General features: G+C 35.6%; 1 long non-coding RNA gene across 1 annotated transcript; it reads right to left on the bottom strand.

The window, feature by feature from the left end:
- Nucleotides 1–100: 100 nt before the first annotated feature.
- Nucleotides 101–7,098, bottom strand: LOC141447595 (uncharacterized). Its single transcript, XR_012454464.1, has 2 exons — nucleotides 4,467–7,098; nucleotides 101–632 (listed from the first exon to the last, which is right to left on the bottom strand). It is a non-coding gene; the product is annotated as an uncharacterized lncRNA (long non-coding RNA).
- Nucleotides 7,099–12,770: the final 5,672 nt, after the last annotated feature.

The following is a 12,770-nucleotide window of genomic DNA, read 5'->3' on the forward strand; positions in this document are numbered from 1 at the left end:
AAACAAAAAATAAATATTCCTATTAATTTTAGAGAAAAATGAAATTGAATATAAAGTTCAATCATTTTGAAAATAACTCAACAACTTGTTTCTTCAACTCTTTTTATTTTTAAACAGAATAAATTAAGAAAAACAATTTTATTTCTGTGTGAAAAACTCTGGCATAAAAATAGAAAAAATAAACTTAAGGGAAAAAACTATTTGTTGGCCAAATGCCTAATTTTTTTCATTTAATATCTTTTCTAAACTTATTTCATAGTCACTGATTTCTGTCATTTCATAATAGATAGTGAAATTAAAAACCTCTTTGTCCCAGATAATTGGTGCTCCTCAGTCTAAAGAACTAGGACAAGAAAAAGCTGCTGTGGAGACTCACATGACTTTTACTGTTCCCAAGGTTCTGTCTGGACTCAAGTGAATTTTCTTTAGCTCCGAATATTTGAGTCATAACATTTTCCAGTTGGTGACCGTATGAACTGACAAATTTAATGATCGACATCTGTGTTCAGTTGGAACTTCAATTAATTGGTAGGAGTCCAGATGGTTGTCCACGGGGAATAAGACGAAACTCTTGGTGATTTGAATCACGACTAACCAAGCAGGTTGTACCGGATAGGATACAGAATGTCACACTGTAAAAAACAGTAAAAAAAAAACAAACAGGTTTACTACCATAATAATTTCCATAAATATATAATACAGGTGGATGAGTTCATGCATTAAACTAACGTGGCACTTAAAGTTAAGCCCCACCCCTCATTTCCCCTAAAAGTGCCTTTAAATGAACTTTTCTGATCATTGATTCTAGAAAGTTATAGATCGATAAATCTATGTAATTATAGAACAAAACTGATTAATTTAAAAATGACTTCACACATCTTTTGAAAACAAGTCTGAATCGATTCAGTAATTGTGACATTTCTGTTTTTTATTTTCCATCATCGATTCAACTGAATCAAATCTACTTAAACTTAAATGCCCCCCGTAGGGAAGAAGTGGACTAGCCACTTCTTCAGGGATCTTGGCGCCCCTGCGGGTATCCCAGCCTAACAGCATGATTAACAGATACACACTGTCACCTTAAACACTCACATAGTACTTGCAGAGATAGGCTGATGTATGCAACTGTATTTGGGTTTTGCATAGGCAAACTAGAGCTCATTATAGCACAAAAACCCATTACGCTGTACATTTAACCCCTCTACAGAGAGGCCCCGTATTCCATGCATAATCACTGCAGTTGAGGTAGCTACTATAGTAGATCTTATAGCGGCAATGGATTTGGCTGAATAATCTAGGCCAGCGTTTCCCAAAGTGTGGGTCGCGACCCGGCACCGGGTCGCAGAAAAATTCAGCTGGGTCGTGGCAAAAATTGTAAAAACACAAAATATCTGTAACATTTTGCTCTAAATTTAATATTTTTCGAAACTTTTTCAAGTACTGCAGGTGGCAATCCTTTACCACCATTTCCTACCGGACCTTTTTAAATTCGGATGCTCTGATTGGCTGATTTCGATTCGTCATTCAGTGCCTTCTGTCGATATTGAAAAGGAAGAAATGCTTAATCTTAGTGAACAAGAAGTTGATAATTTCATTGAAATTTCATGCGACACCGATCTTAAAAAAGTGTTTGAAACTGTACCACTAATTAAGTTTTGGTTGCGCTGTCAAAAGAAATATTCAAGGGTAAGCGAAAAAGCGATACAATTTTTAATGCCTTTTGTCACCACTTATACGTGTTCTTAAACTGCGTTCTCAGCCTTGGTGTACTTAAAAAATAAGTATCGAAACAGATTGGATGTCGAACCTAATTTGAGAATAAAATTAACATCATTAAGCCCTAATTTGAAATTACTATGCGATGAAAAACAACATCATCCTTCGCACTAAGGTCAAAATATGTAAAACAAAATTTACTTTATTTACTTAAGTTTAAATGAAGATAATGGATTGCCTTTAATTACTTATGTTTTTGTTATATAATTATTTTGCAATTTTTGTGTATTAAATAAACAAACAAATAACTTGAATTTTGATTTTTATTAAAAAATAAAATTTGTTTTGTATATAAATGGTTTTTTTCTGAGGTGGGTCGCGAAAAAATTTAAATCTCGTACCGGGCCGCGGTCAAACAAGTTTGGGAAACGATGATCTAGGCTGTATTCATCTAAACGCTCAGCGTACGGTAAGTTACGTTTAAGAATTTCAGGCTGAATTCAGAACTCACGAGTAAGAAAAGAAAAGCTAAAACCCATCGTCCATTACTAGAGGAATTATTTCGGTTTTGTTTTCATACAAGAACATCTCTTTCAAACTTGAGTCATAAAGCAAAAGTTAATATTAATTAGAAGGAAAATTAGTTTCAATTTTCCGTAGAATTCTTGAGCTAGGCTGTTGAGAGGATTTGAATGGCGTACAGGAGGAGGTTGTTGAGTTGGTTTGGGTATTTTAGACAACCCAAGTGTGGCAGTAGTTAAGCAAGGCTATTAGAGCCTGGCTAGATAGTTAGATCTCAGTATATCTGGTATGCATACAAACTAGAAATGTACATGTAATTTAGTGGGAGTATGGCTCCAACATAACCCATTATCAAACATTAATACGCCTTGAATTACAGATTACATTTTATATTAAAATTACACCCGTATGTGTAATGTTAGTAAAATGCATAAAGTATTAACATTTACACCACTTTTCTCATAACAATTATTACAATAACTTGTAATTATACAAGTTCCCTTATTTCAACTTTTACTTTTACTTCAAACTTTTCACTTCTTAACAGAAAAAATCCACCATCTTCTTGATACACTGGGCCAAAAAAGTCTGTGAACACTAACCTAAATTTTATTACTTTTATTATTATCTTATTAGAAACTTCTTTTATTTTCAAATGAAATATACTATTCGATAGAGAGAAACCAGAGTTTTTCATTTTATATTCAATCTTTTATTTTTGTTCAGCAGGAATATCACAATTAAATGTTTAACAAAACAACACCCCAAACGAATGCAAAAAAAGTCTGTGAACACTTTGCAGAAATAAATCATTGTTACACATTGTACGTGAATTATAAATTTTAAAAACTTGTAGGACCTCCTATGTTCCTAATCACTTCCAACAAACGAGCTTTCATCGATCCTAATAATTTTGTGGTCGTCAATGTTGGAATTTTATCCCACTCTTCTAAAATAGCGTTTTTTAGTTGTTCACGGTTTCTTATTCCTCGTTTATTTATTTCGCGGCTGATTTCATCCCACAAATGTTCTATTGGGTTAAGGTCTGGCAATTGTGGAGGGGTGTTTAGGCGCCAGAGTGTATTATTTAAAAGCCATTCCCGAGTTTTTAGTGCGGTATGTTTCGGGTCATTGTCTTGTTGGAAGACAAACGTTCCCTCCAACCCTAATTTTTTTGAATTTTCTTTTAAATTGCGTCTTAATATATCCACATACACATATTGGTCCATCATACCATTAATTAGATCTAACTTGCCCTCTCCTTTAGCACTCATGCACCCCCACACCAGAATGTTGCCTCCCCCATGCTTAAAAGTTGGCTTTATATTTTTCATTTTCATAGCTTCATTTCTTTTTCGCCACACTTTTTGTCGTCAATCAGACCCACATACATTGAATTTCGACTCATCTGAAAAGATTACGGTTTCCCAGAAACTAGAAAGCTTAGAAACATATTCTTTCGCGAAATCCAATCGGCGGTTACTATTTATTTTATTGATTAAAGGTTTTTTCCTCGGGACTCGACCGCAATAATCGTATTCATGTAATTTATTTCTAATTGTCTGTGGTGTTACGCTTACACATAACCACTTGATAATTCTTGACTGATTTTTTGAGCGCTTGTCCTGGGTTCTTCTCGAACAGACTTCAGAATTTGCAGTTTATGAAAGGAATTAAGTTTTGGTGGCCGTCCACTGCGTGGCCTACTAATCACATTTCCGTACTTTTTAATTATATTATGCACCGTTGAAGGGTTTTTTTGAACTATCTTTCCTATTTCTCGAATACTTTTTCTTTCATTTCGCAACGTCACAATAAGTTCTCGAATTGGTCTGGGAACTTCCATATTAGTGGTTAAATATGTACTAATTAGAGTATTTATTCACAAAACTGACTGTAGTGGTTTCTACAATACAATAGAGAACTTTGAAACTTTATTCAATCGTTTTTCTGTTTGTTATCTTAATGTTTTTACATATTTATACAGCTGTTCACAGACTTTTTTTGCATTCGTTTGGGGTGTTGTTTTGTTAAACATTTAATTGTGATATTCCTGCTGAACAAAAATAAAAGATTGAATATAAAATGAAAAACTCTGGTTTCTCTCTATCGAATAGTATATTTCATTTGAAAATAAAAGAAGTTTCTAATAAGATAATAATAAAAGTAATAAAATTTAGGTTAGTGTTCACAGACTTTTTTGGCCCAGTGTATACATATGTACTTACCTTAGAAACATTTATTTAGCTGCAAGTAGAGAGTTTGCCTACACTTTACCAAATTCTTGGGATTTTTGGAGATTATTTTAGTAAAAAATTAATGTATCGCTAATTACTGAGCCCTTATCTTGGAATTTATTGCAGTAAACTTTTATAATTAAGTCAATATAACCTGTACTCAACATCTTGGAAACATCTGTTTATAAAGAAAATACAATAAATACAAAGAGGGAAGAGGTTAACTGTAGTCCAACGCAGAGATCCCGAGTTCAAATCCAGCTGCTGGCCTTAAGATTAGCTCTTCCACGAAGCTTTCTTAAAAACAGCTCAGGCCAAAATGCCCTGGAAAAAAAAACTGCGGGCGCTAACGACTTTAGGACACGTCTTAAAAATTAAATAAATACAAAATATTAAGTGACATAATTTTTATTTTAACAATGCAACTGATGGTCAATAATTTTTACATGAAAATATATTTATAATATTTATGTAGAAATTAACAACAAGGTATACAATTATAGTGTCCAAACTTGCCTTTGTGTGGTCCCCTTGATACATACCTAAAATTAAAATCGATTATGCAACTTTGTTAACAATTGCGATCATAACAATTATCGACACAATTTTGAAGTAATTTTCTTCACTACTTGAGCTGAGTAATGCTTCAGTAATAAAAAGAAAAGTTGAAATGCTGTTTCCATTCTAGCAGTTTTCCGCTCTGTTTCCGATAGAACATGATCCAAAGTGAAACATATTTTTAGATACATGCGCATATTACAAGAAAAGATATTAACTTGTGCTGTTATCACACGTACACATTTCCACATATTCTTGTAACACTCACACAAAAATACTGCAATTGTTGGCAGATATTATTCACGCTTCAAAATAAGTTTTAATAAAACATAAGAACTATGCAAAACTAATAAATGAAACTAGCTCAGTTGGTGACAGTTTTTACATATTATTTACATTTTTTTTTTTCGTTTAACACAGGAATTATTGCTTTATTTACGTAGAAATTCCAATAACCTGAGGGGGGTAAGTTTGGGATTGCAAACTAGTATTATAAAAATTGTGCAGCGATATCTATCGATTTTATTTTAATATATGCCACGTCATATGAAGTTTTTTGAATTTAATTTGACATCAGCTTTTTTTTTGGGGGGGGGGAATTTCGCTTACTACTGCATTGTGATCGAGTTATTTTTCGATATCGATTTTCATCGGAATATGTGGTTTAAGGTAAAGTAAAGTAATCGCCTATCTTTTCAGGCGGGGCTTAACGTCCAACTACCAATTAGGTGTCGTGGACGGAGGCGACTAGCAAACATACTTTACTGTAAATTTCCTTTATTAACCATTAAATAAAATCCAAGGCCTAAGACCGGGAATCGAACCCAGTACCACAATACATATTAGCGTCGCAGGTCTCACCTCTAACCCGCTCGGCTACCGTGGCGCCTATGTGGTTTAAGGTATTCTGCGACCAAAAAGTGTTTCTTTTTCAAGAAATTGGTCAGTATGTTTGAATTCTCATTTTGTTTTGAGTAACTTTGTGGGAGCTGACACAGTATTTAGCGAAGGAAGTGCGGATAATAGAAAGTACAACTTCCGTAGACTCTTTTATTCTCTTTTATTTTATAAAATGAGCCAGGTTATCCAGTACCTGTCAATGGAAATGTGGGATTGAATGATTATAAACAACAGTGAGAGGGAAGGCGAGAAAAGTGAATAGTAGATAGCTAAGTAATATGGCTGGAAAATAGCGGAAAAACCTGGTTCATGTTTTGAGGGGCACCCCTTCTGTTTTGTGGAGAAAAATTGGAGAACAGTGTGGGCACAAGGTGGCCCTCACTCCTATTTGCAACACATTTCCATCGATGATTTCCTCTCGCACACTCTATTTGGTTAGGGATCTGTCAGATGTTCGTGACTGCGGATGTCCTGCCAGATTGTGCTCTGGAAATATTGTCCACTCGACGAACTACATCCTATGGAAATCAGCACTGAACGGATCTTCTTTCAAATGCTCACAGTTTGTTGTGTTTCGGAAGATTTTAATTTTTTTTTTTATTTGTGCACATACTTTTGGATTTTGCGCACTTGAATACAAACTAGTATAAACTCACGAGACTTTTTCTAGATTGATCTAATATTGTTTCCTGCCCCCCCCCCAATCGGTAAGAATTGATGCCATCAGGTAAGAATACTCCTTGAGCCCCAGAGAACACCTTTTTTCGCGGTAAGATCTTTATTATTTAGTGTGCCCACTAGATCTTTAGAGAAGTCTTGTGGAAAGTCGGAAACGCTAGAATTGGAATTACCACTTCCTGACATTATATTCCGCCCCCAATTCACCATGGACGCCATACTCCGCCCAACACCTGCTAACCACCTAGGCTGTCTAAAAAAAAAAAAATACCAATTAGGTGAAGTAAGCCGGCCAATTGGAATGAAGCTACGTGACATTTACAAAAAGGCTTTTTGAGAGTGGTCAAATATCCTTCCCCAAATCCTGCGTTAAACTAGGAAACGCTTCTTATACAGTCACCTAAGAGGCGCCCGGTATTATGGAGGTTTCCTTTCCGTCAGTCATCTTCTAGGTCATCCTTCGTCGCAAAAATTGGGATAGGAAGTGTACTGAGGGACTGGAATATCTTGCTCCTTTTATCTCCTCCTGAAGGAGCACCGTTTACTCCTTCCCACGAGCCCGTAAAATCTTGCCCAAGTGTTCTTAGGATGACTTCCTTTGCCCATCTCTCAGCAAGATTCTCATACCCTTTGGATTAGCTGTTCGAAAGGAAATAGTTTGGACTTTACATCCTTATAGCGGATGTTTCCGAAAGGAAATCAATATCGAAACTTTACATCATCCTCATACTTTTCTAAAAAGATAAAGAGGTAGTTCTTAAAGATTTCCCAAAGAGGGCGAAATATAAAATTCCGATTGGGAAACATTGTTCTTTTAAAACAGTTTTAAGAAAGTTTTTAACTTAGGAAGGAGCATAAAAAGCCTCAAATAATTTAGAGCTTTGTTCAAAAGGAATACAACGCCTTGTGTTAGTGTAAAGTACAGAAAGCACTGGAGAGAAAAGTTTTTAATTTAATAGCCCAGAAAGTGGATGCTGTAGAGACAGCCTGTGTAAGTTCTAATCCAGTCGCAGAGCACATCTGTACCGAATACTGAGTGGACTTAGTGGAGAAAGTATCCCCCCTTAAAGACTGTGAATAAGCAAATAAATTGGCTACACTGTAATCAGTGTTTCCTTATGGCGGTGAGGGAAAAAAGTAATAATAAAATCCCCCATTCGTCGGAGGAGAAGGGGAACCATTGCTTGCCGATAGGTTTTTGGATATAGATTGACAGTGTTGCACTGTTGAAGGTTTATTATACCTTTTTCGATTCGAACTTCATTTTTGTGTAGTGGGGCCCGTATTAAAAATTATTGCTACCATAAACTTTTATGTTCCTTCGCACTCGCACTCTTTGTTCTTGTTTCCTACTTTATATTTTTTGTTTTGTTTGTTTAGATTTCTTTTATTATTATCTTTTGTTCCATTTAAGATTTCAGTTCTTTTTCATTCTTCTGATTATTTGGTGAAGAAAACATTTTACTACGAGTTTTATAACAAAAAAGAAATAATAAAAAAAAAAACGCATTTTTTTACATTGCACTTTTCATAAATGTAAATCGTGTACTGACCTTATCTGGGTTGGGAGGAATCTTAGCTGTTTCAACTGACTTGTGAGATGGTGTAATTTGCCACAGAGAACAGACGGCCATTCCCTCCTCGTACAACAATCAGGCAATAGCATTGGAGCCATCCAGTAAGCTGATCACTTCTGAAAAAACTTACAAAAGTACAATTTGGAAGAGCAAGATAATAAAGTTCAAATAAGATAAAGGATGGAAAGGGTGGGGGAAGCCACCAACACTCAGAATACCTTAAATGAACAACACAGGCTAAATATATTCCAGATTAAATATATTTTGACTAATAAACATACAAAAATTACATACATTTAGATTAAAAAACAATGGCCATGACCAAACAGACTTGTTAATACAGCACGGTTGCACAAAACCAAACTACCACTCCTTTGGCACTGTAATGGCTGACTTAAGGGTACGTTCACAAGGAAGCTGTGAGCATAGATGTTAGGAGTGCTGCATCAGCGCTTAAAGAAAAACATAATACATTCGAATGTGAGCGTGCACAACGAAGCTGCGACTAGTGACTCATACGCGCTGCTATAAACGAGCATAGATGATAGAATTTAAATATTTCATTCTTTCTGCTAGCTGAACTCCAGTATCGGAGCTTCAAAATGGAGGTGGAAAAATTAATTACTGCTGTCTTTACTCATGAATGTCTGCGGAAGTATTTCTCAATAAAACCATTCTTACCTTAGAGTAATCACTAGTTTTTCTTCTATGGTTATAGGATTTCCATGACAATTTTTTCCGTTTTCTTAACTTTGACCTTATTTTTCCTAAAATATAGTCGAATGTGGGTGGACCCATTCTCACATATTCAAAAAAACGAACCGGATGATTTCTAAATTCCTTATACAAATGGTGAAATTCACCCAGAGTACTTCGTTTTTTATTTATGTGATGTACATGATATTTTCTAAAGCGTTTTTTCTTTAAAGTATACCATTTTGTTGCTGCTGAACATAAAAACTCTTCTTCACTACTCGACAGACATGTTGCATGTATCACAGCTCCGTTGTGCACACTAATCAGCGATTATATTTTACTCTATCAGTTATCATCTATACCCACAAATCCGTTGTGAACGTACCCTAAGACAGGACCAGAGTCTAACATATACACTGTTCCTTGTGAGAAGCCCCCGGGCAACTGGCTCAAAACTCCCAGGCACAAGCTGCAGCCCCCTCTCCTTCCACTTCTCCAGTTCTGCCAACTGTCAAATTATACGCGAGAAGCCGCACATCTTTTCGAGGATCAAACAACTTCCCCATCTCTTACTCGATAAGTTTCGCTCACTGCACTGAGCAATAGCTGACCTGTAGTCTTCAAACTCTGCCTTGGTTCAGGGATAGTTTTGTTTATAATTTGCCCGAGTTGTTGCGTGATTCAGTCAACCAGAAAGATAAAAGAGTTTACGCACAAAGTGTGCTTTCCTGTCTACTTTTAGTGGAGTAGACGAACACAATTTTTTAATAAAAATAAATCTGTCAGTTGGGATAAGAATTAACCCTATTCAAATATACTAGAAAGTGGTTTAGCGGAACTGAGAAGTTAACAACTATTTGGACACACTATTTCTGTGTACTCAAGTACTTAGTGTTCGCTAAAACGTCTTGGTTCTTGAGAGTGTGGGTGTTCCTTAATCCCTTCATAGAGATTTCTCCACCCACAGCTCAGCGAATTAAGCGGCGGTGGAGGCAGAGTAACTGTGGGCCGCCCTTACTTACAATAGTTACAGCAACACTGAGGCCACGACAGTGGCGAGATCTAGCAGCTACAAACTGTAACTTAGTTTTTATTACCTAAAAAGTTTGAGACCTTTATTATTTAGACTTTACGAGACTTGGGACATCTGGTTTCTTCAATCAAAACGCTGTCTTTGAACCTCATTAATAAAATTTCGTTTTATTATTTGATTAATATTATTGTATCGATGTGGCTCTGATGATTAAAATAAAACAAATTTTATTGGCCACTAAGTCAGACAGAATATCACAAAATTAAAAATCGATTTCTCTACTTTTCTGGGGTGGTGCTAAGTTTCCCTCAACCTTACACCTTCTGGTGAGAGCGAAGTACGCCAGGATGTTTGTGCGAATAGGTTGTCCAGAACCTTTTAATCATTAACCAAAACTTCTTTTATCCCTTATCCCCGGCGTAAATCAGCCTAATTTTTCTAGATATTATTAAGGATTCAAAATTGGCGAGAAAGAATCGGTCCAAATAAAAACAACAACTCGTTCTTTTTGCCAACGTTTCCACAAATATATGTAAAACTGCCATTAGAGAGGGCTGCCGACAACGTCACACAGCGTGAAGGTTAGGTTATAGTCTAGGAAGGTTTATCGTCATTTTAGAGTGTTTACGTTACTGTGTTTTCATAGTGTTTAACGACGGTGAAATATAACTAGTAACTTAATTATTCTTTACAGGTATTTTATTGTTTTAATTATTTATGTATTAATGTTTTGTATTAATTTATTTATAGAATTATATTCTTTACAGAATAATAAAATCTGTTTCGAAAACCGTCGTACATATATTGCCTTCTTCAGAAAACTATTTTCTGTAAGTCAACCAACCTGCATAGTCACGCCCACGAAGAAGGCAATATACTTGCCAGAAACGTTGGCAAAAAGACGTTTTTATTTGAACCGATTCCTCGCCAATTTGATACCTTAATATAATATTTTTTTTATGGTCACTAAAACCAATATAAGTTCTAGATAATCTAATATTTATTTATCAATAGATACATTTAAAGTTTTTTTACAAACCATGGAACTAAAAGACAACTCTATCCAAAAGGTACAAAAATCTCCTTAACAAAAACTTAAAGTTCAAAAAAATTAAAAACAAAAAGTCTGTAATGTAACTTGTTGATATCTCTTATTACAATCAAAATTAAATGGTATACTGCTCTAAATGGTGCTGCGTTAAGTGGTGCTCTTTGTGAGAGATGAATTTAAGCTCTATTTTAAAGTATCATGTTCGGTTCTAATAACAGTGAATCTTGGCTATAACCAGAGGATTTCATTTGAACTTGATAACATGGTACTGAGATACTACGTTGCCATGTTTCCATTACAATAGAGTATTATATTTTGTAGCTAACACTATAATAATAATAATGCTTTAATAATAAAATAATATATACAAAAGTAAAAGCAATTCAACACATTTTACGTCATGGTAGAACCGTCTGCCGGAAAGCGAACACTATAATATTGACGTAAAGAAGTTCTTACTGGTCTAGTAAAACTTCTTAGTTTAAAGAATCTTTTTTTTTAAAAAAAAGAAAAAATTCATAAAGTATTCAATCAGACTTTAAAAAAAACTTTGTGAATGTATTTTAGTGTTAGTGAATCTTAAACGTAAGACAGCGAGCGATACCGTGGTCTTGCAGTGCAGATGTGTGGCCTCATTAGCATGTTCAAGGCGGTTCTGGCGCATTGCGAAACTGGCCGGAATATGGAATAAGCACCAAGCTGATCTGCGAAACATCAATAAATTTATATTTCCTCCATTTAGAGAATCTCAACTAATATGTCCGCATAATCTGTTTGAAAATTCCATAGAAAAGGAGATGGAGGTAAAGTAGAAGCTGGAGAGAGAAAAGAGAAAAGTAAATTTTAATCTTAGCCCCTTGTGGATGTCAGCATCCTGCAATGACGTTTCACACATCAGAATTTATTACATTCGCCGGAAATATACCTTTCAAGGTCTTCCAAGTCCGAATCAGTGGTTTCCACAAAAATATCGTTTCTGTCCCGTTCATATTACTTCCGTAACTCAAGAACAAAAGAAAAATGGCAGATAGTTGATGAACTTTGATTACTTCCTGTGAGAGGCAGCCAGGGATTTCAAAATTAGGTTTTAATCGAAAAATAAATTAACAGAATTAATAGTTTTATTAAGAGGTGTTAGTTCCGTTTTGCCGAAAACATCGATACTACACATGTAGTAGAGCAACGAATTCTCGTGAAATTTCACATCGAAACTTGATAAAATCACTACTGAAACTTGATCTTTTATTAAAAGAAGTTTATGGCGATGAATGAATCACGTGCGCTAGTTTTTCAGTGGTTCAAGCGTTTCCAAGATGGCCAGGAGAAGACCTCGGAGATGATGACCGCCCAGGTCGCCCTTCCACGTCCAAAACGGATGCAGATATCGATTATAATTAATCAACATTACTACCATGAGGTACTTGCTCAATCCGTGAAAGAGTAAGGGAAAAAAACGACCCGATTTGTGGAAGAACAAGTCTCCGGGGTTCTCCATCAAGACAACCGGCGCCGGCTCACACTGCATTATCTGTCAATACGACGTTTCTAGCACAACTACAACATCCCAGTTTTAGGCCATCCGCCTTAATTCGTCTGACCTGGCCCCATGTGACGTTAGATCTGTTCCCCCCAAAGTCAAATCTGCATTAAAAGGAACAGGATTTCAGTCTGTTGAAGCTGTGAAAGAAAAAGCGGCACGCGTCATGCAGGAGCTCAGACAGAAAAAGACTTCCAGCACTGTTTTGAACAATGGTAAATTCGCATGGAGCTATGTAGGGATAGGGGAGGGGTGTATATTGAAG

The sequence above is a fragment of the Rhodnius prolixus genome, unplaced genomic scaffold (assembly GCF_049639745.1).
Source record: "Rhodnius prolixus isolate KJV_2025 unplaced genomic scaffold, Rpr scaffold_7, whole genome shotgun sequence".
NCBI lineage: Eukaryota > Metazoa > Arthropoda > Insecta > Hemiptera > Reduviidae > Rhodnius > Rhodnius prolixus.